The 10,527-nt window shown below is 34.9% G+C and overlaps 2 long non-coding RNA genes across 2 annotated transcripts in view; one reads left to right on the top strand and one right to left on the bottom strand.

The window, feature by feature from the left end:
- Nucleotides 1–1,505: 1,505 nt before the first annotated feature.
- LOC145497103 (uncharacterized) lies at nucleotides 1,506–10,456 on the top strand. The gene is made up of 6 exons (XR_014050650.1): nucleotides 1,506–3,823; nucleotides 5,230–5,306; nucleotides 5,939–6,019; nucleotides 6,466–6,537; nucleotides 7,435–7,518; nucleotides 8,997–10,456. It is a non-coding gene; the product is annotated as an uncharacterized LOC145497103 (long non-coding RNA).
- A 2-nt stretch (nucleotides 10,457–10,458) lies between these two features.
- Nucleotides 10,459–10,527, bottom strand: part of LOC145497104 (uncharacterized) — a 2,577-nt gene continuing 2,508 nt past the window's right edge. The window contains exon 3 of the long non-coding RNA XR_014050651.1: nucleotides 10,459–10,527. This exon is cut by the window's right edge and continues 434 nt beyond it. This is a non-coding gene — a long non-coding RNA (uncharacterized LOC145497104).

Raw genomic sequence — 10,527 nt, 5'->3', positions numbered from 1 at the left:
AGAAAGAGCTGTCGACTTATAATTCTACAACAATTCAGAATTTCTGATCCCACATGACTTAAAGGGATTCAAAAATTCTGATCCCCCACTGCATAACTTATCAGAACAAAACGGTCATCTACCTATAATTCTTAAAAGGATTCAGAATTTCTGATCCCCCTTATCAGGTGACAGGACAGAAATAGCCGTCTATTTATAATTCACAAGAAATTAACTAGATGACTGATAGCTAAAAAGTAACGATTGGATAGTAACTTTAAACACATTACAGACAAAATGGATCACAGAGCAAAGGGCATCAGAAAAGTACACAAATGAAATATTCACAGATAGGTCATTATTTATAACGATTTAAAACCACGCCAAAGGATCGAGACAAAAATTGCAGTTTCATGCCGGACAGTGAAAGGTTTTATTTTCAATTCAAAAAGATATGAATTTAGGCTCCAGAATTACAAGATGTTATTTAAAGTTCACATCAAAGATAACAAGAATTTTAATCAGGACTCAGCTGCCGTCTGCGCCACCTCCGTTTCTGCTTTAATGTGTTCGTTTCGGATTGACGGCCGCTATTCTTGCCTTTTTTTTCCCTCTGCTCTGCAATGAAGCAATTGAAGCTAAATATTTTTATAAATAGCGATAGAATTAACATTATTTTTCATTAATCAATTGATCGGGAGTGTATTCTTTTGTAAAGAATAAAGAGCAGTATGTAGGCAATGCGGTAGTGAAGTGTATTGAGCGTGATCTGTAGCTTCAAATCAATTCAGTGTAAACTTTAAGTTACCTCTTCAAAAAGCACACTAACAAGCTATTATGCAAGCATTTCATACATAGGAAATGCGTGTGAATAATTTCCTTGTTGCGGGTGCTAATAAAATCAGGAGAACAGACGTTTTTCTTGTGTTTCAGTGATCGCGAAATAAATATAACAACGAAATTTCTTCAGCCACAACATTGATTTCGATTCAAAGATTGAGCAGCTAACTATAATGTTGAGCAACAATTATGATATACTTACTTTTCTGCGACTTGCCTTTCTTTCACCGAAGCAATCAAGATACTCATTTGAACTTGGACAAATCATTCCATGTTTCTTGCTGCTATTGACAATGTTGGATTCGAAATTGCGCGCAAATAACCGACTCCTTTAGAAAGGGAATCTGCTGGTCAAAAGTATTCATTTATCAGATTCACCGAAGGATTATGGGATCGGACGGAAACACCAAAATGGCGGGCGAAGATCGTGGTGAATGTTGTTAGGATTCGATAACAAAGCTCTCTGTTATTTTATAGCCTTGCTCTACGTTGGAAAGCAGTCACAAATTGTTTACAGATGTCCGTTGTTATTCCAGTTGAGTCAAATCCCAGTAAAGGTGGAAAAGTATGAAGTTTCGTCGGCAAAACAGTGTGGCAATCAAACTATTTGCCAGCAGCTGGCGATTTCTCTTACACTCGTCAGGTTTACAGAAAGCTTATGGTCCCTGCAGCTTTCTAAGGTAAACTGATTTTCTTGCATAATTTGTGAAGGTTCTTGAAATACTGGAAACGTTCTGGCCGGTTAAATTGATCGTGGAAGATTACAGAAGATGCAGATGCTTTAACACACTGTTAAGTCTTGTTGATTTCGTGAATGCAAATGTTCATTTCCTAAAGGAGTTATGAAAGCAACTGTATTCAACACAACAATATACGAACAATTTCGCGTTGGGAAAATCATTCATTGTAAAAGTACAATAAGTGCAATAAATGTGAGCTCTCTCATGTAGTTTACATATACTTCATATAGCTAGTGTATATCTTGTCTAGGATCAAGTGGGCATACATGTATTTATTATACAACAACTAAAACACAAGATATCAAAAAGCAACATCCTTCACCTTTTTGATTTTCAGGTTGATGGTGGTGCTCTTGAGGTTATGTTAGATGTGCATATTACATTATCAAGACCTTTTGTTTGCCACTTATTACTTGAGTTGCAAAAGACTGATGTTATTTTCATTAGGGTGGTTGAAGTTCTCTTTAATTGGGCAGTATTTCAAAGGTTTTTTTTATAATTTGGCATTTCATTATGCAAATAGAGGTTATTTAGAACAGCAGATATAATTCACAGCTAGGTTACGGAAAATTACTTTTCACCACTTCCAGAAATTTGTACATAAGGCTTACTATAATTTGAAAAACACGTGATTCATGGATAAAATTAATTGAAAAAAATACTTTCATGAAGAAATTAATGGAATTGAAATTTGAAATTCATTTCAAGAATATTTTGTGCTTTTCCGGTCACGAAATCTGTTTACATTTCATGAAAATTTACTGAAGAATGTAAACATTTACTAGACTCCAATTTAAGTAGCTGAGAAGTGTTTCAAACAGGATTTTTGAAAGATATATGTTAAATTTAAGTAAGTTTTGTGATAAATCGCAACATAATGGAAACTCATTTTCAGCCAGATTTTGTCCTCCTTTTGCATCTGGATGTGCCTGGTTTTTGGTATTAAATTTTAATGTACAACTGTAGCAGGTTTAAATAAAACTATGAGTAATTTATACATTTTCCTATGTAAATACAGAGATTTCACTCAGGTTTAGGATTTGAAGAGCAGGTATCAAAGTTCAATATAAAATGAGTAATGAAGAGTTTTCAATAGTTAGCTATATATTCACCACCTGTGACTAAGAAAGCTTTTGGCTAGGTTAATATTAAAGTGCTACATGTACATGAGTGATGGATAATTTGTAGATTGGCAGCTATCTTTTTACTATCTCTGGCTTTTGGGTAGCTTATCACAGTGCGATATGAGTGATGGGTAGTTTTCAGATAGGCTATCTTTTTACTAACTACAGATGGGATAGTGTTTTATTGTTCAATATAAGGACTAGACTTCAGATAGTTTTTGGCTTACTACAGTAGTGGTGGTTTTTGGATAGACAAGTTAGTGGATAGCTAGGCCATCTAAGTATCTGTTGAATATCTACACAGGAAGCTAGTTTTTAGCTAGTCTATCTATTTCCTAACTATCTGATGGATAGATATTAGTTAACTTTAAGCCATGCCAAAGATAGCTATCCTCTATCTACAAAACCTCTTGGATAGAAAAAAGATAGAGATTTTCATCCGTCAACCAGGAATGAGATAGTTGCAAGTAGCATGAAGTTAGTAATAAACTAGTAATAAGATATGATCGTTTTTGGGAGGGTTTCTTTAACTGAGGACAGCAAACTATTGCCAGCTACCAGGAAACATCTCCAAGATGAGTGTGCCAAATTAGAAAAGAAAGAATAGAATTGCTTGTAGCATTAGCTGCAATACTTGCATCCATATCTGTCAGGTCTTTATAAAAACAATTTTACCCACACCCTTCTCCTTTGAGCATGGTTAAACTGGTTGCGTAACTGAAGTGTGAATGAACTGGTAGCCCACTCAAAAAGTTAGACTGAAGATGTAAAAACATGTTGGGCAAAGCTAAAGTCCATGGCCGCTGCTATATGACAACAGGTTTTTGGAGGACACTGTATACATGAATGTAGAGTACATTGACCCACTTAAATGTATCAACTGCAAATTTAAATGTACATGTAAATTGCAGTCTTTAATTGTCATCCCTGTAATGCACTGTAGTGTTCCTGAACGCTCTTTTTGTTTGATAACAGTGAGGTGCCTTGTTTCCATGTTAAACAGAAATTGTTAGAAATTTTTCCTTCACACAAGGTGAGCTAATTCTTCCAGAGGAAGTGGAGTCTGCATTTATGCCTACAGTTGTGCAGTTTGAGTAATCTCACTTGTTTGGTCAATTCTGAACTTTCCTATCCTCTTAGGTACTGTTTGATATTGTTTTTTTAGACTTACAGCTACTGTAATTTTGAAGTGCATAGATCATTGTAATACAATGTGATGTTTACAATTACTTATATTAATGGACTGCTGTGAAGAAACTTGTTCTTCATCACTCTCTCAGTATAATCTGAGACTGTGTATGGAATCTGTTAAGAATTATGCTATATTTGTATAAAATTTCTAATTGAATATTGTTATCAAGAAAAAATATTTTGATTAGACATTGTTCAGGCAGGCAGCAAGATCTAAACCCTGTCTTCAATGTTATGATTTAATGTGGCTACATTGGATGTAACACTGGCTTTGCTGCAGGGGATCAGAAATTCTGAATCTTCTCCTGTGTTCTTTGGGGGATCAGAAATTCTGAACCCTTTCTAGAGTTCTTTAGGGGATCAGAAATTCTGAACCCTTTCTAGTGTTCTTTGGGGGATCAGAAATTCTGAACCCTTTTTAGTGTTCTTCGGGGGATCAGAAATTCTGAACCTTTTCTAATGTTCTTTGGGAGATCAGAAATTCTGAACCCTTTCTAGTGTTCTTTGGGGGATCAGAAATTCTGAACCCTTTCTAGTGTTCTTTGGGGGATCAGAAATTCTGAACCCTTTCTAGTGTTCTTTGGGGGATCAGAAATTCTGAACCCTTTTTAGTGTTCTTCGGGGGATCAGAAATTCTGAACCTTTTCTAATGTTCTTTGGGAGATCAGAAATTCTGAACCCTTTCTAGTGTTCTTTGGGGGATTTGAAATTTTGAATCCTCTCTTGTGTTGTTTGGGGATCAGAAATTTTGAATCGTTTTCTATGGAGGTACCTCTCGAGACGAGAAATTCAAAAAAATCATTTGGTGTCTTATGCGTGACTTAAACATTACATTTCAGTTCAAATAAAGAATAGGAAATTGCTTGGAAGAATTTTTTAATTCCTTGCAAACAGGGAAACTTTTCCTCTGAGTTTTAACACCAGTTTAAGATTCTTAGTATATTGCAAAAATCGTCTTTGGAATTAAATGGCAATCATAGACTTCCGCCTAAGCTCCACGTTTCACTTTAGGCCAATTTTGCACTCATTTCCAACGGAACTTCCAAGCCTGCAACGTAAAAATAACTTTTCTCCGAGACAGGTTTCTATTTTACACCGAAAAAGTAGCCATTTTTGAAGTGGTTCTTGGTATTTACTCTGAATTTTATCAAATTGGAACACCACATTTTAGTTTGGAAGGCGTTTTCTCCTAGATGTTACACGTGGTATTTGAAACCAGAAGTTGGTTGAGCCTTCGTATGACACCTCCCCCTGGATTCGTATATTCTTGTCAGTTGTATCTCCGAGTACAATTTCGGGGCCGGTTAAATAAATCTTGACATCAGTACTTTTCATTTCTTTACATATATGTGAAGGGCACCGTATTAGACGGGATAGCTTGGAGAACTGGAAACAGCGAAGACGGCAGAAGATTGGATGATAACCATATAAGGTACGTTTTAAAGATTTATTGATTTTTGTTTAAAGTGCCCCATGATCAAATTCTCGATATCCATTTATTTACATTTTCGTGTACAATAGGTCTTTCCTAGATATCTTGCTAAATTTCAATCTATCACGAACATTAGAGCTGACGTTTTTTGGACCTTTATTTCGGAGAATTTAAGACCACTATGAGTTTTCCTTGTTCCAAGTCTTAGTTGAGAATTGGAGTAAATGACGTCGTATTCTCAAAAATGCCACACGGGTTGAAATTTTAATAATTATAAAGAATAACTCAACCTTTGGCTCTTATATCCGTGCAATTTTCTACACAAAATGCTAAGAGCCATATTATAAGTGCATAACTGAAGGCCAACCACCCTAACGTAAGTTGGTGAGCTGTAGGCTTGGGATAACAGACTTTTGGTACTTTTGGACTCCATATGAAACCAAATGAAACAGAGCCTACAAGGTCATTATGAAATCAACCTTCCACCATCATTTGTCGGCACTAAGCAACGACTTTTATCAGTTAGTCAGCTGCCAGAAATTTCAGTCCTAAACATCATGCTTCTGTCCATTTCCTAAGTTTTCTCCAATGCTTAGCAAGAAAGGATTGATCTTTTTTGCTTTCTCCGACAGTTTCTGGATGACTGATTTCATTAACAATGGAGCAACTAACGAAGAGATAGGAAAGGAAGTTACCTGTGTCAGTTGCAAATTGTAAGTACAGTTTTCTTTTTCAGTAATTAACGATTATTCCTTGGAGACTGGGACTGTTTCATGTATTGTTAAATGTTTCCTGGGGACAATTTTAAGTTTCTTGTTAAATGTTCTGACTTGTTTTATTTGTTTGTTTGTTTGTTTTGTCCAAGAGTTTGTTCTGCAACGTCTTAATTAGGGCCTCTCCTTTTTTTAAATCCTCTTGGGTGACACAAAGTGAACATTTTCAGTAGTCTTGAAATAGCTACTGAATTGTTTTGGAATCTCTCACCAGGCTGTCAACACTGTAAAAAAAATGTTATTGCAATTCTCTGTGTTTGATATTCTGAATTTTGGATGACTGCATGGTCCTTTCCAATTTCCTTTAATGATTTGACTCATCCTGGCTGGATCTCTAATACTGTCAGCAAGAATACAGTTATTTATTAAAACGCTTATTCTAATAGTTTGTGGACGATTCAGGATGATGGAACAGTTTGCAAGGATTTGGAAAGAGCGTCTTTGTTTATTTGCAGCAGGTGAATATAGTTTCTTCTCTAATGTTCCAAAAAATGTTTCCCTTTTGAACTGGGAGTCGGTTAAAAACCATGCACCGGATAGCCTCCTTCAAGGCTAAGGGCAAGGGCCCTGGCAAGTCATCTGCCAGATAAATAAAAAAAAAGTATTTAAAGATAAGACTTGCCCAGTGGAAGGAAAATTTTCAGAGCTGCATGCATGCTTGTCCAAATGGCATTTAAGCTGGATATTTCAAGTTTTTTTCAAGCCCTGATCATGTAATGCTTCTTTCCAGAGAGATTAGGCTGAAGCGTTGTGCCATGTCCCTGCAAATAACGGCTGATCGAGAAGGAGACTATACATCAGCTAATTTAAAGGAAGAGTTTGTAATCCGCCGTGTTAACCTTATCCATCCTTAACCATCCTTGTTTCTTTGTGGTTTATTATTATCTCTTAGCTGTTTTTCTATCTTAGTAACCTGCTATTTTCAGGTTTCCTTCAATTTGATTTTGTACATGGCCAAAATAACTCAAAATACCTTGACTGAACTCCTTTAACTATTTGAATGTTTACGGATCGCGACAGTAATTTAGTGGGGTTTTGTAATAATCATGCACAACGCCAACCATTCACCTTTGGTTGATGATATGAAATCCAACACTGGCTGGGCCAGGGATAGGGGGACAACCTTTTATTTCATTATAAACCAGACCCCATACAGGTGCAACGTCATAAATGAATCTCCCACAATCATTTGCCAGTGCTAAGGAAAGATTCTTCTTTAAAGTACATTAATTATACCTGCAACAATAATGCAACAAGTCAGCTGCCAGAAATTTTGGTCCATGATTCTCAGTTGTTAACACTGTAATCTCCAATAACGAGCGAGAAAGGATTGATTTATTTGCTTTTTCCTACAGCTTCTAGGTGACTGATTTCAATAACAACGGAACAATTAAATAATAAAAAGATTGGAAAGGACCTTATCTCTGTCATAGCTAATGGTGAGTACAGCTTACGCCTTTTTTTAAAAGTAAAATGCATATCTTCTTGGTGACTCTAAGTCCCATCTTCTTCCAAATTCTTCTGGGAGACTATTTGAACTGATCCAGAAAACAAGAACCTGTGATCAGAGGCCAATTCTTTTTCCTTATGTACAACAACAACAACAACAACAACAACAACAACAACAACGTCTTTTATTTAAACACGGTGGATTTTAAAGCTAATATAGCTTATGGGGCCGTGTAAAACATGTTAATAGGATAATAAAAAATTGAAAAATGCAAAAAGATATGAATAAAATCAATAAAAGACGAAATCACTGTCAATCTGGGGACCCATTTGCGGTGACTCTTCACTAAAGTGCAAGTTTCTGAGGGCGGGAGACTTTTTTGCCCTGTACAAAGGCCATTTAGTCTTCCGAAACTTATGTCATAACTACATGTACCCTCACCCTTTTGATCACACTGGACGATCTACCAAAATTGTTACTCCTGGTTTCCAACCATTTACTAAAATGATGTAAGGATTTAGTTGAGCTTGGAACTGAGAGTTTAAGCGTATGCTGGCAATCAAATCGCAATTAAAGCATTCTACATTTATACTTGCAAAAATTTTTGGACGTGTTATTTCTGACGTTTGATGTTCTGACACCTTTTATCTCATTTCGGACAAATATTTCAGACGCTTTACTGAAACATAGTTTATGTAAATTCATGCCTACAAAACACGAATTAGACTGAAACAAAACCTGTGTAAAGGAAAAAAAAATTCAATTTTTTAGATCCCACAGGGGTAATGATACATAACTTGGAAAAAATTTCAAACATTAAATTTTGAACGTTATATTTTGGATAATTTTCGGACGTTATCTCTTCGGTGAAATTTCTGAAAGATTTCTTAGACACATTGCTGAAACATAGCTGATATAAATTTACCTCCTCAAAGCACATTTTAACCTGAAACAACATCTGTGAAAATAATGGTTTTACTGCACCCTCAAGACTCAGCTAAACGTAGCTTAAGGGTGCTATGATTAACACTTAAGTCCTACAAAACTTTGCACCAATTTTGTGATTTCTAGTCATTTCTTTTGTCGATTTAAAGAGATTTTACTAATCAAAACAGGATTCTGAAATTAGCATCTCAAGAAGTTATCAAACTTGCAAAAATTGAAAAGGCGTTAGGTCCCGCTGTAAATAGAGACAAAAGTTAGCACAGAACCTCAAAAATATTGTTTTGATTGCTTTACGAAACCATGCATGAAATGCTATTAATTGATGTTGTTTTGTAAATTATGCCAAAATATATAGCATCAATTTTAGTGGGGGTTGTTATTTCGCATAGGTTGCAATAATTTCACCACGCTGGTATTCCTGTTCTTTATAACTAGGGAAATAATATACGTTAACCGTCTAACTTAAACATTAGCTACAGAAATGCATTACGACTTATACTTTATTGTGATTTTTCCTCCTAGATTCAAAAACGAACATCGGAACGTTCACTGGAATCACCAAAGAGTGAAGCAAGGCAAAGCAGATCGTGATAAACTGATTTTGGATAAATGCTGTACTTTTTTAGTGTCCGATGAAAAAGTCGACACAATTGTCTTAGATTAAAAATTTTCGCTTTAAAAGCGAACGAATCTTTCAAAGCGACTGGGAAAAAAAGTCAGAAAAGTCTTTTGGCAGGAAAATTTATCAAGGTTAAAGATACTGCGCTTTTAAAAGATACAAAAAGTTGGGAAAAAAACTAAGTCTTTTGGCGGGAAAATTGACCTTAGGAAAAAAAAGTCTGCGCTTTTGAATGGGGTGTGGTCTTAAGTTAAAAATATACTAAGTCTTTTGTTGGGAAAAATCTTGCTTTGTACAACAGATTTGTCCCATCAAAAGTCAAAGTATATGGTTGATTTCCGACTAGACTCTGTTCAAAAATGCAGAATTTTTTTCTTTTTGGCAACCCTATATAGTCAAAAAATAGTAAAAGAGATAGCCTACATTTCGACTAGTTTCCAGGCCCCTTTAAAAGCGCAATATTTTTTTATTTCTTTTGTAAAATGAAAAACAAAAGAGAAAAAGCGAAAAATAGTTTTAAAATATTTTGTTTTAATTTTATTTTTTTCTACCATTAATGTAATTTACAAGTTTTATCAAGGTAAACTTGTTTACAACACTTAGTTGATACATCATGCTATTAAAGAAGTTGAAAAACTTCAGTCTGAAAATGATTTGCAGAAACTAATAACACAAAATTCCTTTATCAAAAAAACACTAGCTAATAAACACCCAAACATTATTACAAATAATACGAATCTCGAAATGTCTAAGTAAAAAAAACTAAAATACAGACTAGTGAAAAAAATATCATTTTTACGAAGGATTGTTATACTAAACGTCGAAGTTATTGATAAACATTAAACTAAATTCAAACAGGCGCATTACTTTTGTACCTTGGTTTCAAGTAACCATTTGCATTTCCAAAACAATTACATTGAGTTTCATGGTCAGCAAAGAAAAAAATAATAAATCGATATGTCACGGACTATACAGTTCATACGCTAACTTTCATTTTTGAAACTTTGTTGCTAAAACGATTTCCTGCATAGTTTAGTGCTTGTCGAAGTTGACAGTCAATCAAACAGTCAAATTCAAGAAATTCCAGCCGTATACACGAAATTAACGACACGCAATTCAAAATCTGATTGATTTGCTGAAAGCTAGGATTTGAGTATAATTTAGTGCATGAGTGTCGCATTTGACTGCAAATGGCTAGATTCAAGACGTCAATTCCAGCTGACTGCTGTAAACAAACAAATAAACGACAATTTCCTCCAAGAAAGTTGTTGGGTTCTGATTTTTTAATCTTAATTAACTTTTCTTAGTAATCTTTTAAATTATGTACATATTTTATTATATATTTTTAAGGTTTTTTTACCCCCCACCCCTCACCCTGCTTTTTATTATTTTTTTTATTTAATGTCTTGCAGTGATGGGAGCATGCCTCCCTTT

The sequence above is a fragment of the Orbicella franksi genome, chromosome 9 (assembly GCF_964199315.1).
Source record: "Orbicella franksi chromosome 9, jaOrbFran1.1, whole genome shotgun sequence".
NCBI lineage: Eukaryota > Metazoa > Cnidaria > Anthozoa > Scleractinia > Merulinidae > Orbicella > Orbicella franksi.
Note: the sequence above shows the minus strand (reverse complement) of the source record. Positions and strands in the feature narration are given on the sequence as shown.